Below are 17080 nucleotides of genomic sequence, written 5' to 3'. Positions count from 1 at the left end.
TTTTGTAATACAAAAGTGCCATATTTCTGAAAACGACCGTTTTGCATTCAAACACTAGTATTTGTTATTATATTTTGTAATATAACAGTAGCATATTTTGAAATACGTCCCTTTTGCATTAAATTATTGTGGAATAAATAATCATTTTTAGCGTGCTAGAATGGGAAGGCCAGAAATATGACCGTTTGGTATGATAATAATTTTAGTTTTCGTTACAATTTTTAAAAATAAAATAATACATTTTGATGCAGGCAAAGTAAAGAGGCACCCTTTCCTTTCAAATTCCTTTTTCAGAGGCTAGATCCGACCAGTCCTTTTCAAATGCGTCTAGGTCATCCCGCCATCTCCATTTAGGTCTCCCGCGTCTGCTATGACCATCTTCTGGCATCCAGTTGGTAGATATGCCGGTCCACCTTTCCGAATGCATATGGATAATGTGGCCGGCTCAGTTCCATTTCAGCCAGGCGGTCTTCTCCCTTACATCGGCTATGCGAGTTTGGGAGCGCAGTATAGAATTTCGGACGTGATCTGTTCTTTTGATGCATAATATACTATGCTCCATCGCTCTCTGGCTCTTTCTAGTTTTCCGTAAGGGACCATGTTTGGGCAGCGTAGGTAAGGACGGGTAGTAGGTATAAACATGTCGACGAGCTTTCACTTCAGTGACAGTGGAAGATTACCCTTCATTAGCTCTTTCCTGGACCAGGATCTCTTTCAGGCACTTGTGACACGTTTGTCCAACTCTTTGTCCCGTCGGTTGTTAAAAGAGATTATCTGGCCCTAGCAAGTGTACTCGTCGACATAGTCTATGACGTGCCCGTCTACCTCGACCCTACGTTTTGTGTTGTTGGTCATAACCTGGGTTTTTGTACGGTTCTTACTCAGTCCAATCTGAAGGTTTTCCGTGCTCAGATCTTTGAGCATTGATTCGAGTTCCGATGCCGAAAAAGAGAAGAGGACTATGTCATCTACAAAACAATGGTTTGTTAACTGTTTACCACTTACAACTATGCTTTTGATTGCCACTGCCATAACACCGCCAGGCTCCTGAAAATTTCTCTGAGGGTGCTGGTAAATAATTTGGGAGATAGCGGGTCTCCCTGTTTCACGTTTCTTTGGATTGGGAATGATATTGTTGTCTATTTGCTTTGATGAGTTTGATGTATGAAGGTTCGATTCTACATAGTATCTTTCAGTAGGACTTGGATGGAGTGATGATTCTATGGCGGAATGAGTAATGCTGTCAAAAGCTTTGGAATAATCCACGAATGCAAAATATAAAGGCTTATAAAACTCAAAAACCTTTTCTATTATCTTATTTCTTTAATACTCCTGCTGCACTCAGTCTACTCGTCACGTTACCCATTGATTGATGATGATGATTGATGTTTAATTTTACTAAATAATGAAAGTTACGCACAAAGTTGATCTCAATAATTTTACTTACTTAATAAAAAGTTAAGATTTTTTAATTTAGATTGTTTTCCTGGTCTATTCAGTTATGGTTTTACTTAGTAATTATTATTAAACTTTTTGATACGGTTTTTTTACCATAAAAGTACAATTAACCATTTTTATTTGTAAAACTGTGTTTAATTTTTGACATATTTCTCATAATATTGGTTCAAATTTTGAATGCAAAAGGGACTTATATGCTTTTTTCTCTTAATAGGTAACAGCTATTACAAAGTTTATTTTGTAGAAAGATAGAGCTAAAAAATACGCATCTAATGATATATTAACATCTTATATTTAATAAATAAATATATGAAATGTTATAAAAAAACAGTTTCAAAAATTTGTTTTGGCTCTCCTGTAAAATTTATAGATTTCGATTTGTGGCCCTTTTGTATTCAAGGAGCGAATTGTTGTTTTGTTTATGTTCAAACTGCATTTGCTATTAATAAAAAGATATGTAATATAACGGAGAAGTCTTTTCTATCAATTAGTCTATAATTCCGTCGAGGATTCAGCAAAATGTACTCTGTGAAGGTACAGGTCGAAAATAAAACGTAGATCGTAATTAATCTTATATTGTAACTGTAATAAATTAAAAAGGAGGATTGAAAACTAATTTGTTTCGTCATTAAAAAATAATGGTCTTGGGCATAAATAACACGTGTAAATTTTACAGCAAAGTTCATTCTTTTTAGGCTTGATCTATACTTATAATAATATTTTTTAATATTATAAAGCTGAAGAGTTTGTTTGTTTGATTGTTTGATTGTTTGATTGTTTGATTGTTTGTTTGTTTGTTTGTTTGTTTGAACGCGCTAATCTCAGGAGCTACTGGTCCGATTTGAAAAATTCTTTCAGTGTTAGATAGTCCATTTATCGAGGAAGGCTATAGGCTATATTTCATCACGCTACGACCAATAAGAGCGGAGTAGCAACGAAAAATGTTACAAAAACGGGGAAAATTTTGACCCATTCTCTCTTATGTGACGCAAGCGAAGTTGCACAGGTCAGCTAGCTTTTTAATAAAATTAGCTAGCATAGGCGTAGGTAGTTGATTTTAACATCATACTTACACATTTTAACACAAAAACAAACGCCCACCATCAAATTTCAAGTCGGCAATTTCATTTGAGATGAAGAAAAACAGCAAATTTCTCTTCAATTAAAGTTAGTTTAGGACAAGTCATCTTCCATTTTGTTACAATGCTTATTTAGGCTTGTTGGACTCAAAGGACACAATAAAGATGCTGCTCTATAAACAAAAGTAAACTAAAATGTATATTTTCAGTACTGGCTAGTCCAAATGATTAATATTTCCACGTCGCTTGACATTGCCTATGGGATAATGTACAACTAAATCAGACAGAAGAATATAATTGTAAATCGGTTGTCAAAAAAGACCAACTAACAGTCTGTTTCAATTCGTCTTTTTTTTAAGAATTTAATATTGAACTTATATTTATTTAACATTTAGAATTACACATTATATTGCCATTATAGAACGAAAAATGTATCGTGTTATTTAACTTAAAACCTTTTTTAAAATATACGTAGGATTTTATGTTACATACGGTGAAAATCAGTCGAAGGAGTCTCAAAAAATTTCGTCGCAATCGTTGCACAATTTCGTCGAATTTGGGATAAATAATAGTAACTAATAAAAATATCAAAGGCAGACGGTTGTCGCCCGAGGCTTTACTGAACTAGAGTGAGAGGTTGTCCTTTAATTGAATTTCATTTTGTAATTAAGAACACTATTATTTTATCACCTTGTTATTGCAAATACCAAAAAAACAAGAACTTCTGCGAAGGCCCTGTTACTAATAAAACATAATGGAAAAGCGTAAATTTTAATGATTACGTTGAGCGTGGAATTTTATCTACACGAAAATAACGAGACCTTTTTTCTTTGAAAAACATAACCCGACTGCCGACAATCGGCGAGCTATCGACATATTTCATATGCAAACCTAAACAGCGCCTCTAGCGGGAACAGTGAAAACTATTTTAGCCGTACATTTCAAATATCAAGCTAATAGTCCATAGTACTGACTGTAGAAAATCGCGCTACAGTTTCCAGAGCGTAACTAAACTAAAACGTAAACTATTCTTGTAATCTAATAGATGAAAGTACACCATATGGGAGAGATGGTGACACATAAGATGGATTACATTTCTCCCCAAGCATGGCGCTTTGCAAGACAAGCACAACATACTTTTAATATTATTTGCATGTATATTTACCTTAATTCACATTATATTTTACATTTCCATATTATTACGTCCCCAGGTTTTATGGCGCTCCTTGGCTTCCCGTTAACATATTTTTATCTCCCTTTAATTCTTTTTACAGACAACGTACAGCCTCAATTTAATCCTTATATTCTAAGTTGTAAGGTTCAAAACGAAAAAATCGTAATCACAATAATTTCACAGAGCAAATACAGGTATTTTATAGCAGACCAAAAGTTACATTTTAAACAAAGTTTCAAGGTAACTTTACTTTTCACTTAAACGATATACCACTGGTAACTTTCGTAATTAATAACAATTTGTGAGGTAACTTGCACACCCGAAACGTTGAATTTGAAACAACGAAACAACTTCAACATATCATCCCACTAGATATGTTCTGCGGTTTTGCTTCATGGACTACGCAAGTGTTAGTTTGGCGGGAGTTTTCATTTTTGAAAACTTGTTGTTAGTTAATAGTAACTGAAATAGAAAGCTAATGACCCGGAATATAACTAAACAATATCTTATACTGAATAAACATAGAGTTCATTAATCGTACAAGTAGGGTGATTCTCTACAGTCGGAACTATCAAGTAAGTGTATCGATATGATTAGAGGGTTTGATATTTAAAATTTACTGCAAAAAATATCGAGGCACAGTGCCTCGATTCTCTACTACTATCGACTACCGACAACCGAACTGTCATCGAGAAATTTTGTATGAAAATCTGATCAGCGGCAGCGCCTCTGACGGGTGTCCTAGGAAACATTTTGGTAGTATATTCTAAATGTCAAAATTTCGATAGCTAGCCGATTGTCGTTAGTCGATAGTGGTAGAGAATCGAGGCACAGGTCTTTAGTCAATCATGTTAAAGAATCGCGCTACAGACAGGAGGTAGTAGCGCTGGTGATTGCCTCCTACTATCAAATATTCGAGATTTCATTGAGACTTTTTAGTCGTAATACAATCTGAACTTTTACGTGGATACTGCAAAATTACACGAAGATATAAAACAAAATAAAGTTTTCAACAATACGATTAGCCGGTAGACAGTGATCTGACTAAAATACCGAAGTTATCTTGTTTGCCGCTCGACTAAGTGTCGTATTGTTTTTACAAGAAGACAAAGAATTTCACTTTGTCTCCGTTTAGAAGCAAACACTCTTTGTCGAACACAATCTTAATTCCTTTGAGATGCCAATGGATATTTGATAAAAGAAGAATATGTTGGTTGATACTCATTTAATGAATGTGGAGTTTTATATAGATGTTTGGAATAAATTCAATAAAGATCGCTTTGAATCAAAGAACAACAAAGGTTTTAGTATGTTAGGTTGGTTGTGTTTTCTGCAAATGATCTGGTTTTATAATTATCATTTGCCGCAAGAACTCCCGTCTGCTTAATGTTTAGAATTATAAAAAAGTTCTATGTTCTTTAGAGAGAGATGAAAATACGCAAATAAATAAATATTCCAAGTTTTAGAGATATCTTTAATTCATTTCCTTCGCCACAATAAATCACACTTGATTAAGTATCTCTGTATAGCCCAATTTCTTTTTATTGCTACCGCTCTCCGGTTACAAACTTCAACCGATATCCTTGTCAAACTTCGCTCTGTTATTTCTTAGAAATTCTAAAAACAGGAAATGAGGAGCAATCATTTGTATGTTTGGAATTATTTAACGGGGCAAAGTTTGAATATTATAAATATTTAAAATTATTTCTCTGAGATATTATTGTTTCTTAAAAGTTTGAAATGTTTGCTTTATTCAAAGTAATGGAAGAATGTTATTACTGCGAAATTGTACATTAATTTGTAATCTTAAATGAGTGCTAAAGTCTGCATATTTTATACGTCGAAATTGCCTTTTACAACGACAAGCAAAACCTTGAATGCTTAGAAGTTACGCGAACATTTTCAGTTGAACGTAGAGTGCAATATTTTTGTGTCAAACAAATTGGCACAATTTGCTAGCGAGTTTTGTTCGAACGAGCGACGTAATAAATGAGACATCGGTATTTTTGCACGTGCAGATATTGCAGAATAATTTATTATGATCATTGTTAATCTTTTTACATTGCCAAAAATATTGTTTTCATGTCGTAGATGTATTATGTTACATGGTATTTTTGTAGTAAATTGCATGTTTCACAATACCAATTTTTAAGTTTAGTGTCTAGTGCCTGAATAAGCGATGAAATTAACTTTTTTAAGTTCAGCAGAGCCGCAAACAAAATTTCCATCAGCATTATTTACGCAATATGTCAACGAGAAAACATAAATTACTGCTATATTTCAGGCTCCAAACAGCGTTGTCGTTTGTTTTTCAACTGAAAACCCGACAAAATGTGAGCACTATTTCACCTGACCCCTATACGTCATACCGACCGTCAATTTTGAAATCTAATCTCCTTCAAAAATATGATTACCGCAGAAAATAGTCTACGTTATTCGGTTTCGGAGGTATTGATTGAAATGGGCTACATGCGGGAGCATATCTATACCTCCATGTAACCACATGTCTGGGTACAAATCGTAACGCTTATGTACTTTCTAACCAAACTAAAAAGGAAGGAAGTTATTAATTGGATTATTTGTTTTTTATAAAAATATATGTTATAATAATAATGTTAAAAATATATCTTTCTACAAATGGTACATAAAAAAAAATATTTTTGCTCATTTTATTGCACTCAAGGCTCGGAGCGATGAGCAAAAACTACAGGCCGACGTTAACGATTTAAAGTTGTAACCTTGTTTTCAGTATAAACTCAATAACTACGCTCTGTCACAGTGTTGTTTGAAAAGTTTTCAATTTTCATTTGCGTCCTCTAATATGATTAAAGTACAGTGCATACAATATACATATGTATTAAACTTAGCTGGGGTGTATTAAGCATGGTGAACGCTACATTTTAAACAAAAAGAAGGGAAGGAAAGTGGCAGCTGTGATCTATGATCTTGTTTTTCGTTTTACAAACATACATAAAAACATAGATACCTCATATGTGCAACACACATAAAGAAACAATTTAATAAAAACGTTTCCATACCGTAACGACAAGTATTTTTCCTGTTTCATAATCATATTCCTGCAAACTAAGAGTATGGCTATATCTTATTCCGTCGTACGCAATCTAAGAAGAATTCCCGGAATAACTTCCGCGTTCCCACTTCGCGATGCGATAAGAAGAGCAATCAAAGGAACTGGCGTCTGTGTCTGAAGCACTCTTTTAACGTTTAAATAACGTACATTTATACAAGGAAACAAACCTTTTTTTATATATAAATATTTATTTAACGTCTAAAGGCCAGTAGCGCATTGTTGATCAGTCGGTACTATTGAGTATCAGGAGTTTAAAAAATGCACGTAAAAATAAGTACCTACTGCACTCGCTAGGGGCGCTGAACAGTTTTTTATACACAATTTGTCTATCATAGAAATTTGCGCTACAGAAATGCGATTTTCTACTACAAGCGACTAGCGACAACCGACGCCGGACCTGATCAGCGCCCCAAGCGGACTTTGTTAGAACTAATGTTAATGTTCGTTAGTAACGAAATCGAGTTCGACAGAAATCTTATACGACTAGCTACAAATTTCAACCGTTAAATGCAAGTGACAGTATGATTATAAACGGCGCCTTGGACGTTTAAATCGAACTTGGTGTCGCTGTGGTTCGCGGTCTTGTCCTGCCTGCTGCCATCTCGGAGACCTTGACTTACATATAAATGGTTAAACTTAACTTAACTTTAAACCAATGTAAATATTTGTGACGAGAATATAAGATTTACGAAAATAAGCACTAGCCATTTTGTAGAGATCGCTTTCAAGTAGCGTTTTCTGCTCTCTGCCTACCTGCCTGAGAAAATTATTCGTTATTATTCAATGTAGGTACATTTTCAAACAATAGGATTCAATGTCAGTCTTAAATTCTCGGGGATAAAATATTTTAAAATTCGGTCCTTGAATAAAATCAAGTTCAGTCTCAAGCTGTAAACCGATTGAACAAACGAGGTAGCATTACAGCACATTGTTCCAAATATCATGGGACCGGGACGAAGCGATGTCGGTTAACATAATAACGACAACGAACTTACAAATAATATTTTCTAATAAATATTTCTTACTAGCTTCCTGCGACCTGCTACGTGTGAAGCATTTCTCATTGTTAATAATACCTATTTGTGTTGATCTGTTATGGGTTTTATCTGTCTACTAAATGCCATAAAAATCCATTAAGTATTTTTTGCGTGTTTGAGAAACAAAAATTCTAAACTAAAATTAATTTATAACACTAATAGTACATAGATAATACCTACGTAGTTCTGCTTAACAACAGTAAACATATCAATGATCATGACACAATCAATCGAAACTTTTCGTGAAATGATATTATTTCAGCTTATCCTTTCACGTCATCACTAACTCGTTAAAACTTCCATTAATTAAAAACAAAACAATTGAAAATTAAATTATGTTTAAATTTGTAATACCTTGACAAAATGATTATTCAATATCCATATTATCCATCTATAATAAGAAAACAAATTCAATCGACATATAAATTCACATGAGTCCATTTTAATCTTAGCTTAATCGTTCAGTAGTTTTGCTGATACAAATATATTATTATTTTGACCCACCCACTCGCAATCATGATTATATTGCTTAAACCCGGTCGTAAATTATTCGTATCGCAATATCTCATAAGGGATCGATGTCCTATTTTATACAAAAACAAGATTTCACTTACTATAAAACTAGAACTTAAATGACTGTGAGGGAGCAAAACTAGAGGAGATAAGATAAAATAGGAATTTATTTACCTAAAATATATATAATTCCTCAATTGAGGCCCTAAATTTGAATTCATCAAACATTTCCTGCTTAGACTCATATTTAATAACTGAAATCGATTAGTGAAACAGTCACGTTCGCTTGCCGTACTGCTTGAGCATAACGGGGAACTTAATACCTACGTATTGAGATGAACGGAATCCGAATTTGTAGTAAGGGGAAATTGAGGTAAATCTCAATATTCAGATCGAATTGATCGGAAATTGTTAACCTAAACGAAGTATGAAAAAACATTTTCGAAGAATCCACTAATGCTGTCGCAGAATCAATCAACTTTAACGTTCGTAAACACTTTTGAATAAGTATCGGTTAGTTAGCAGTTGGATTTTTTACAGTTGTTTTTTATTTTTGCTGACACTGTATCTATTAGATAGGTTATCCGACACTTATACATAAGGTGGTACACATGATATTATAATTCAACGGGTCTTGAACACAATTGAAAATAGGCTACCTTATTTGTTTACCCGACATTCGATCGAATTACTTCTACCGTGGTCACTGGTGGTTAATTGACCTACATATATACAAATAAGCCATTTTGTGTAACAAAAATATATTAAAATTATTAATCCAGAATATCAACAGAAGATCAAGAAGCTGGTTTCAATATTGAACCAGTAATTTTTGACCTCATTCCAATTTAACATGCAAATATTGTTTCTTACAATTAGGTCGTTCTTACGCCTCAAGGCAAACTCGCCTTCGGAAAACAGCCTACGAAATATGCCTGCAACAATTACTTTGAACAAACAAAAGAAGCCTTAAGGCTATGCCACCCACAAATATTACGCCGTTATCTTAGTAAAGCTTAATCGATTTCATAATTCACCGATAAATCTTACCAATATTTGAAACTGGCGAAATGGCCTGACTTCGTCCGAGTATATCGAACAATTTTATCCCGTTGGTCCTATACAAACCTTGTCCTTACAATTAAGCATATTCTTATTAAAAAAATAACTATCCAATTTGGTGTAGCTTTTCTTAAGTTATGCGCGTACATGCATTTCGATAATTCAGTTTTTAGATGTGAAAGTTTGTGAGGATGGATGTATGTATAAGTCATTGTCACTATATCACGCAAAAACTACACGACAGATTTTTATTAAATTTGGTAAACATATAACAGTTTATAGCCTTCATTAAAACATACGATATCTTCAGCTTCGAATATCTATTCACAGGGGAGAAGTCACAGGCAGAAACCAGTTAAGTAATAAATAAAACAAATATTTCAAAAGCGCTTAAAGTTAGAATTTCAGGTGAAATTACTACAGGTTATTAAAAAGCCTAATTGGATCTGTTCTGCGAAATGGATAGTACTAACAAGATAATCTCGGGAATATTACCGTGATAAATGAGAAATGTAACTTTGTTTGTTAGCTCTATTTAGTTTAACTATAAAACTTATTTACGTATAAAATTAGCACCTACTCGTTGAGATTGGAGCACAATCGAAGAACATTCTTTTCAGGCGACTTAATAGCATTGGCATGCACGATTTATCATAAGTGTAATGATAAGTTCTGAATACTTGAAAAAAAGGAACGGTATCAAAAAGGTCACACTCAGATGCATTAGTACTCGGGTCACCGATGTTCTAAATTCTGAATTTAGTATACCTCCGCCAGCCGCAAACCTTCCATAGAAGGCTCTTTGCAAAATGTTATAGTCACGTATGTAATTTTTCTTAATCTAGTTAAATAGAAATTTACAATGTAATTTGTATCAGAAAAAGAAAAACCTTCATACAAATTAGAGATAATGGGTGTACGTTATATAACGAGCTTTTCAAGCCAGACAAGTCTGTTGTAAATTATATTTGCAGAGAAAAAGTAACGTGAGTTGACGTCATATTAGGTTTTTCGAAGTAATTCGACATTTCCTAGAAACAAACTTACTGATGCTATCGGTTTATACGTGTGGAATTAGAGACAAAACCCTATTGAGAAAATTATGTTGGCTGACTATCGATTAGATTAAATGTATAGAGTGTAGGTACCCTACATAACAAACTCGTGTACACAGTATCATGAAGTTTCATTAAAAGGGTAAGTGTCGGTAACAAACAATCCAGGGATTTCTCGCGCGGCAAAAAGCTGGTAAAAATATTTCACTCTTACATCTCGAGGTACACGAATCTGTCTTTATCAGCGAGATTTCAATAACTCACGCACGAACTGACACTCGCTACGGTAAAGGAACAAAACAATCCCGTCACGTTTCACAATAATACCCTATTCTCGATAGACTGCATGGATCCCGCATGATCCTTTCAAAACCACGGTAATGTATTTCTGCCAGTATCATAGCCCCTTATGTGATATCATCATTAAGGTAGGTCTACCTACGCCTTTACGTAGCCACTCAACCACGTACAATAAAACCATTTGCGGCTTCAAACCTCCCCACTTTCAGTCATTATGTGCACACAATTAAATTTAATGTCACATTTCATCGAATGTTCTTCATAAAACGAATCCCACGTACTAATGTTTATTCAACCATTATTTTCCGTTTCATTCGTTCTATATGTGCATTTCTATTTGAAAACAGACCGTTAAGTTTGTACAAACAAAATCTGATTGTTCTTGTTCGTGTTGCATCCGTTCAAACATGCAGATGGAAGTGGACCGTTTCGATTAATGTGGGTATGCGAATATTAAATAACATTTCTTTTAAGTCTTGGCCATTTTCCAATCGTTTAAAAGTTTATTGAGATTTGTGTACATATCGCATACGACTTCCTTGTTTCAAAAGCACTAGTTACAATAAACGTCTTATTATTTACTGAATGAAACATTCACATAATCGGTACTGATAGCTTATCTACATTTATTAATAAGAATAACGAAAATATCACTGACTTAGTATAACTTTTACTCCTATTAACCTCTATTCGTTGACTAAAGTTAGGACATTATGTAAACCTCCTATAAAGGTCTCGCCACAACACATCCTAAACGAGTAGAGCGATTGATTAACGCAGCGACTACGTGAACTGTGCCTGTTTACCTTCCTACATAGTTTAAAACTACTGGCAACCACTAATGCACGAACCGGTAGACATAACATACGTCCGTTAATATTATAGACCACAAATTAGTTTCACATATATCCTGATAGGAAGTTTTTATTTTAGTCATCATTGTAACCAGGTATTTAATTACACATTAATATCTGGGGGCACGGAAGTGCCCCCGCAAGTCGAGCAAAAAAAAAGCGGCACGGCCGTAACATCCTTTTCTCGAAGCAATTCAGGCTATTTTTGACCCCCCCATAATTTCGTTGTGGATAAAACAAGAAGCCTGGATTTTCAGCAACTAATCAGTCATTGTATAAACACGGTATATTTAAAATTTCAGTCAATTCGAACCAGTAGTTTAAGAATGACAACTTGTTAAAATTTTGAATTTTGTCACTCACTGATTCACTGACTCACTGACTCACCGATCATCAAAAGTCTAAGGTACTTCTAGCAGACTTAGAAGCTTAAAATTTTGAATACAAATAGGGTTTAGTGTCTTAATCATGGGAAAAATTAAATATTTTCTAATTTCGGTCCAGTTTTCTAAATACACTAACTGCAACAATAACTTTGTAATCCCATATAAATGTATAAGATTACAAGGTTACATTTGCAGTTAATGAATTATTATTACTGTAGAAAATTAAATAAAAATAAATAGGTGTAAATAGGTACCTACTATATGAGGCATAACGGGAGGGGGTATAGGGTGGGTAAGGGTGTTTAGCCCATGAAACTGAACAACATTCCCATAGGAAAATATGTTGAATTATGAAAAAAAAAACGTCTTTCCATACAAATTGGACTTATGTTCGCTCTACAAAAAGAAGTGAGATGCCATCAAAAACATTCTGTAAAAAACCTCAAGTCTCGCCGTAAAAAGTTGTGAGATCTATATAATACCAAGTCGATTAATCTATTTAGTCTCTACTTAAAGGACCTTCTGTCTTAAGTTATTACGTATGTTATTATCATGCTAATTTAAAAAAAAATACTTTTAAAACAAATAGATCGACTTGGTCATCGCAAGAAAACACAAATTCGCCATTAACATTTCAGGAGCATTAACTTCTCGTCGTGCTGTGTAGTGTGATACATACTAATAATCAAATCATGCGATGGCCAGGTCGGTCTATTTGTTTTAGAGGTATTTTTTTTTAATTGGCATGATAATAACATACGTAATAACTTAAGACAGAAGGTCCTTTAAGTAGAGACTAAATAGATTAATCGACTTGGTATTATATAGATCTCACAACTTTTTACGGCGAGACTTGAGGTTTTTTACAGAATGTTTTTGATGGCATATAGTTGATCTTTCGGCACTATTTGACTGAACACTAATACACTTGTAATATTTCTCCAAGAAATGGATAAAGTATCCAGTAAAATAAGGAATATTTATATAAAATTACCACATTTATAAACAGTAAACAGTTTTACAAACAAGAAAGTAAGGAGGGTATAAAAAGTACTCTTTATAGTAGAGCTCATGTCCAATTTCTTTGTGACCAAAACGCGCCATCTTGTTTTCCCTTCATTACCATGTTCAGTGAATTAACGCTGTGGTCCCGGTTTCATGAATATACTTTCCTGAAACAAGTCGCATGGAACATTTTTTCTTACCTAATCTTAAAAAATATGTAAATGTGTTTTTCATGATCGAAAAAAAGAACGAGCATTTCAATAAAATAAAATAAAAAAACATTTGGTGAGAGGTCAATATGTAACATCTGTAAGTAAATCGAATATTTCACAAAAGTTAAGGTTTTGTTGAGCACGAGCAAACCTGAGTGAAAATATTAACTTTGAGACTCGTAATAACATCGTGGCATGTAATAAATATGTATATTATTCATAAAACGGGAAACAAATTTAACGCATTCGTGTGTATTTACGAGCTATCATTCGCGTAGAAGTAAATTTTATGTTCAAAGGCGTCAACAACGGCCAATATTTACTGCTTTGCCCGCGCCTGATCCCCCGTGAGATTATTCAAAGAGGATTAGACTATATCCGTCTCTTTTTTCGTATAAAGGTTGAGCGAGACAACGAACAAATGTAGGGAAACGCCGAAGGCATGCAAAAGTCTCCCAGTGGCTTAGCAAGAATTCTAATCAGTAGTTTGTCTTGGCATTTAAATAGCTTTATCCTGTAGTAGGAACATTTACGTTCTTGTTAACATTCAGCGCGAATTTATTTGCAAAAATTTACATTACATTATTTAGAGGGTGAAAGCACAGAGCACTTTTTGTTGTTTTAGGTCTAAACCGTGCTTTTCTTGGTGGCCTATATGCTTGATTCCGGTTTAAAGCTGGAGCGTATATCAATCGATTACCAATCATTGTTTATTTTCGCATGATGAAAACAGATTCGATTAAGACACATTTAATATAAGAATCGGAAATATCATATCAGATATTCTCATTTACCAAGGTATGTATTATACCGACCGATCTCTTACTGCGACAGCAACGGGAAATGAAAAGATCCATTCACAGTCAAGACAATGCTTTTGAATAATACGTAAGTTGGCATTAAACTACTTCGAAAGGGTAATGACTAATGCTCGTAAATCGCTTCAAAGGCTAATTTGCAGTTAAACCAATAGCTACTTATATTTGTTAGACGTCAGCAACTGACAGGCGTATTAATTTCCTAGCTGTCTCTCTACGCCTACACTATGTCAAAACTAGAGAACGATGCTCTCGAAACATCAAATAATTATTTCAGAATTTTATGTATGTTATTTGGATGTGAATGAAGCAAAGGAAGTTTATAAGAGTCGTAGCACGTAACGTTCTTTGGTAACTGCGTTTCCTTAATAGAAAAGGCGTGATTTTATATATGCATGTATTTTATTACTTTTGAAACTGTTACAATGAACTCGTTTTATTTAGCAGCAAAAGCTACACGAATAAAATAAGACTAGAAACCAATTGGAGCACACACATTCAGATATCAAATACCACGAAACAGGGCATCCCCGTCGCAGCTTCCTACTTTCAATTACTCCCAACATGCTCCTGAAGCTTCTTTTTAAGTGTTTTTTAATCAGACAAAATATAATTGCAATGGCAAGACGCTCTTGAATAAAAGGATTAACACATAAAACCAAACTTATCCACTTTCATAATCCAGCTTGTAACTTTTTATAAGACTATACATAACTAGACCTTGTACAACTGTTACTAAACAAACCTACCTCGTGAACGTTTACAAACATTTTTTGTCTCAACAAAGTTTTACTACGCCCTCGTTCCGTAGACCGTACACCAATGTTTATAGTGGAACGTTAACAGTCCAAATAGACCACTATTTATTCCTGACCGACTGAAATACGATTGCCACGGCCCAGCTGACTAAGTAGGGATTAATTTTGCGTTCTCGCTGAGCATGTGTACTGTACTTAGTTATTGACTTGCTTGTTTAGGACTAATTTCAGTTAATAACCACTGTTGTTCTCTATTTGTGTTGACCGAGGAATGTTAGTTATGTCGGCTTGTTTTAGTTACGTGTTCGCACTAAAATTTTGCTTGTAATTTTGTTCTACGTTTCACATTAGGACGATGAGAACACGCCTACGCCTACTTGTAAACCTAACCTAGATAAAATGTATTTATTGAAACACATTTTATTTATGAAATGGATATAAGTATCAATATGTGTTCTTCAAACAAAATTAAATATCGTACGACGTTGTATGAATACCAATCGTTTATATGAAATACAAGTAGCTAACAGAACACATTTTGTTGGAAAATAGTTTATTCTAGATTGGTTACATTGGTCTAAAAATACAGCATTTAAATCCTGTATGTCACGAGGAACATATTTATGCATTTTCTCAACCATGTTAGCATTCTTGTTTATAGTTGTGCAGTACAGACCAACAACTATAATTAAGAATACGAACAATTTGGATTGTGCAGAATTCAGTTACCCGATTTTGTAGAATGTCTTTACCATTTTTGGAAGATTTTTCCGAAATGCCTTATCCGAGAACGTTCTGTACGTTTTTTCTTAAAAGCAACTCTCTCAGCTTAAGTGAAGACGACGAGAAATAGGTTTCCCTAAACCAATTGAAGTTTCGTTAGAAGAAGTTTCAACTACCATCCAATTGATTGAAAACCATGTTACGCAATGCTTTTCTATCGTCCTCAATTTCCTCGAATAGTAAATATACTTATAATTTTTCGTTACTTCGATAGATTTCACTTCAAATTTTTGCTACATATGAAAACCAGTCGAACCCATTCGCATCTCACAACGGCAACGATTACAGTATACAAAAAGTCTAATATTCTTCACATCTGTGTTTCAATATATTCTTTTGTATAGTTTTTATTAGCTACTGAGAGAATCCTGGCTTCATACGAATATGAATACATTCGGAGTCCGCTGATTTCATTTATATTGCAGTCGTGGCTTGTGTTGAATTTTAAAGCGAAGGATGCGCTGCAGTGCGGCCGGGTACCTTGTTAATTTTGTATGTAATAACGACCGCCAAGAATACTCTTATAATGCTCTCATTCCTGTACATAAATGAAAATATACTTGAATAAATAACCGCGTGGTCGCTAGAGAATTACCCCGTTGCGTGCTCGAAAAAGATTTCCTGATGTAGGTCACTTGTTTTAGAGTTATATTTACTAGAAAAACAAGTGAGTTTTGCTATAAAAAACCTCTTTTTATTAGCAACTGTAATAAAATAAAAAATATGATTGAAGGATGTAGATTTATTTATATTTTCTTTAAACTAAAAGCTTCTTAGCCGTGATGATAACAGTTAAATAAATAACGCAATATTTTATTAAATTTAAGACGCATAATAATATAACGAGAGCAGAACTTTCGTGTCTAAGAACTTAATCCTAGACGTGCCTACAAAAAGCGATATCTATCTAGGCCTTAGGATTAAAGCATAATATTAATTATATCTCAAGGGTATTGTAACATATTTCAGACACGAAATGCCTTGAAAATGATTATATTTCAATTTACAATTTTTGTATTATTTTAACCCAGTTCTAATGTAATAAATCTAAACTATTTCAAATATATTTATCAGTACTACGGTATTTAAAACAATATCCACAGCACCTTATTATTTGTAGTTTAAATTACGAAAAGTACTGCTTTTATAAAGCAGTATTTTGTAAAACAAAGTAGATTACTAACTAAATCCCCTTTTTTCGGGGTCGGTTGCTAGTTATTTTTTATGATGAGTTTAATCAAACTAGATATTACATACTGCCAGTTTTCTTCACCACTTTTTTAGAAAACCTTGTATACCATTATTTTTTTAATGAACATATATTTTATAAGCCTACTAATATAAAATCTAAGAAAGTAACTCTGTCTTCTTTTATGAGGGTAACTGATCACCCGTTTCAATTTAATTACTCTTCTTTTTTCTTTCTTTAGAGATGATTGTATATATTTTCTTCTAAGGAAAGGTCAAAGTTAGTTTACGCTGAAAAAATCTTCAG

The sequence above is a fragment of the Anticarsia gemmatalis genome, chromosome 2, assembly GCF_050436995.1.
Source record: "Anticarsia gemmatalis isolate Benzon Research Colony breed Stoneville strain chromosome 2, ilAntGemm2 primary, whole genome shotgun sequence".
NCBI lineage: Eukaryota > Metazoa > Arthropoda > Insecta > Lepidoptera > Erebidae > Anticarsia > Anticarsia gemmatalis.
The sequence above is the reverse complement of the archived record's forward strand: the minus strand, read 5'-3'. Positions refer to the sequence as shown.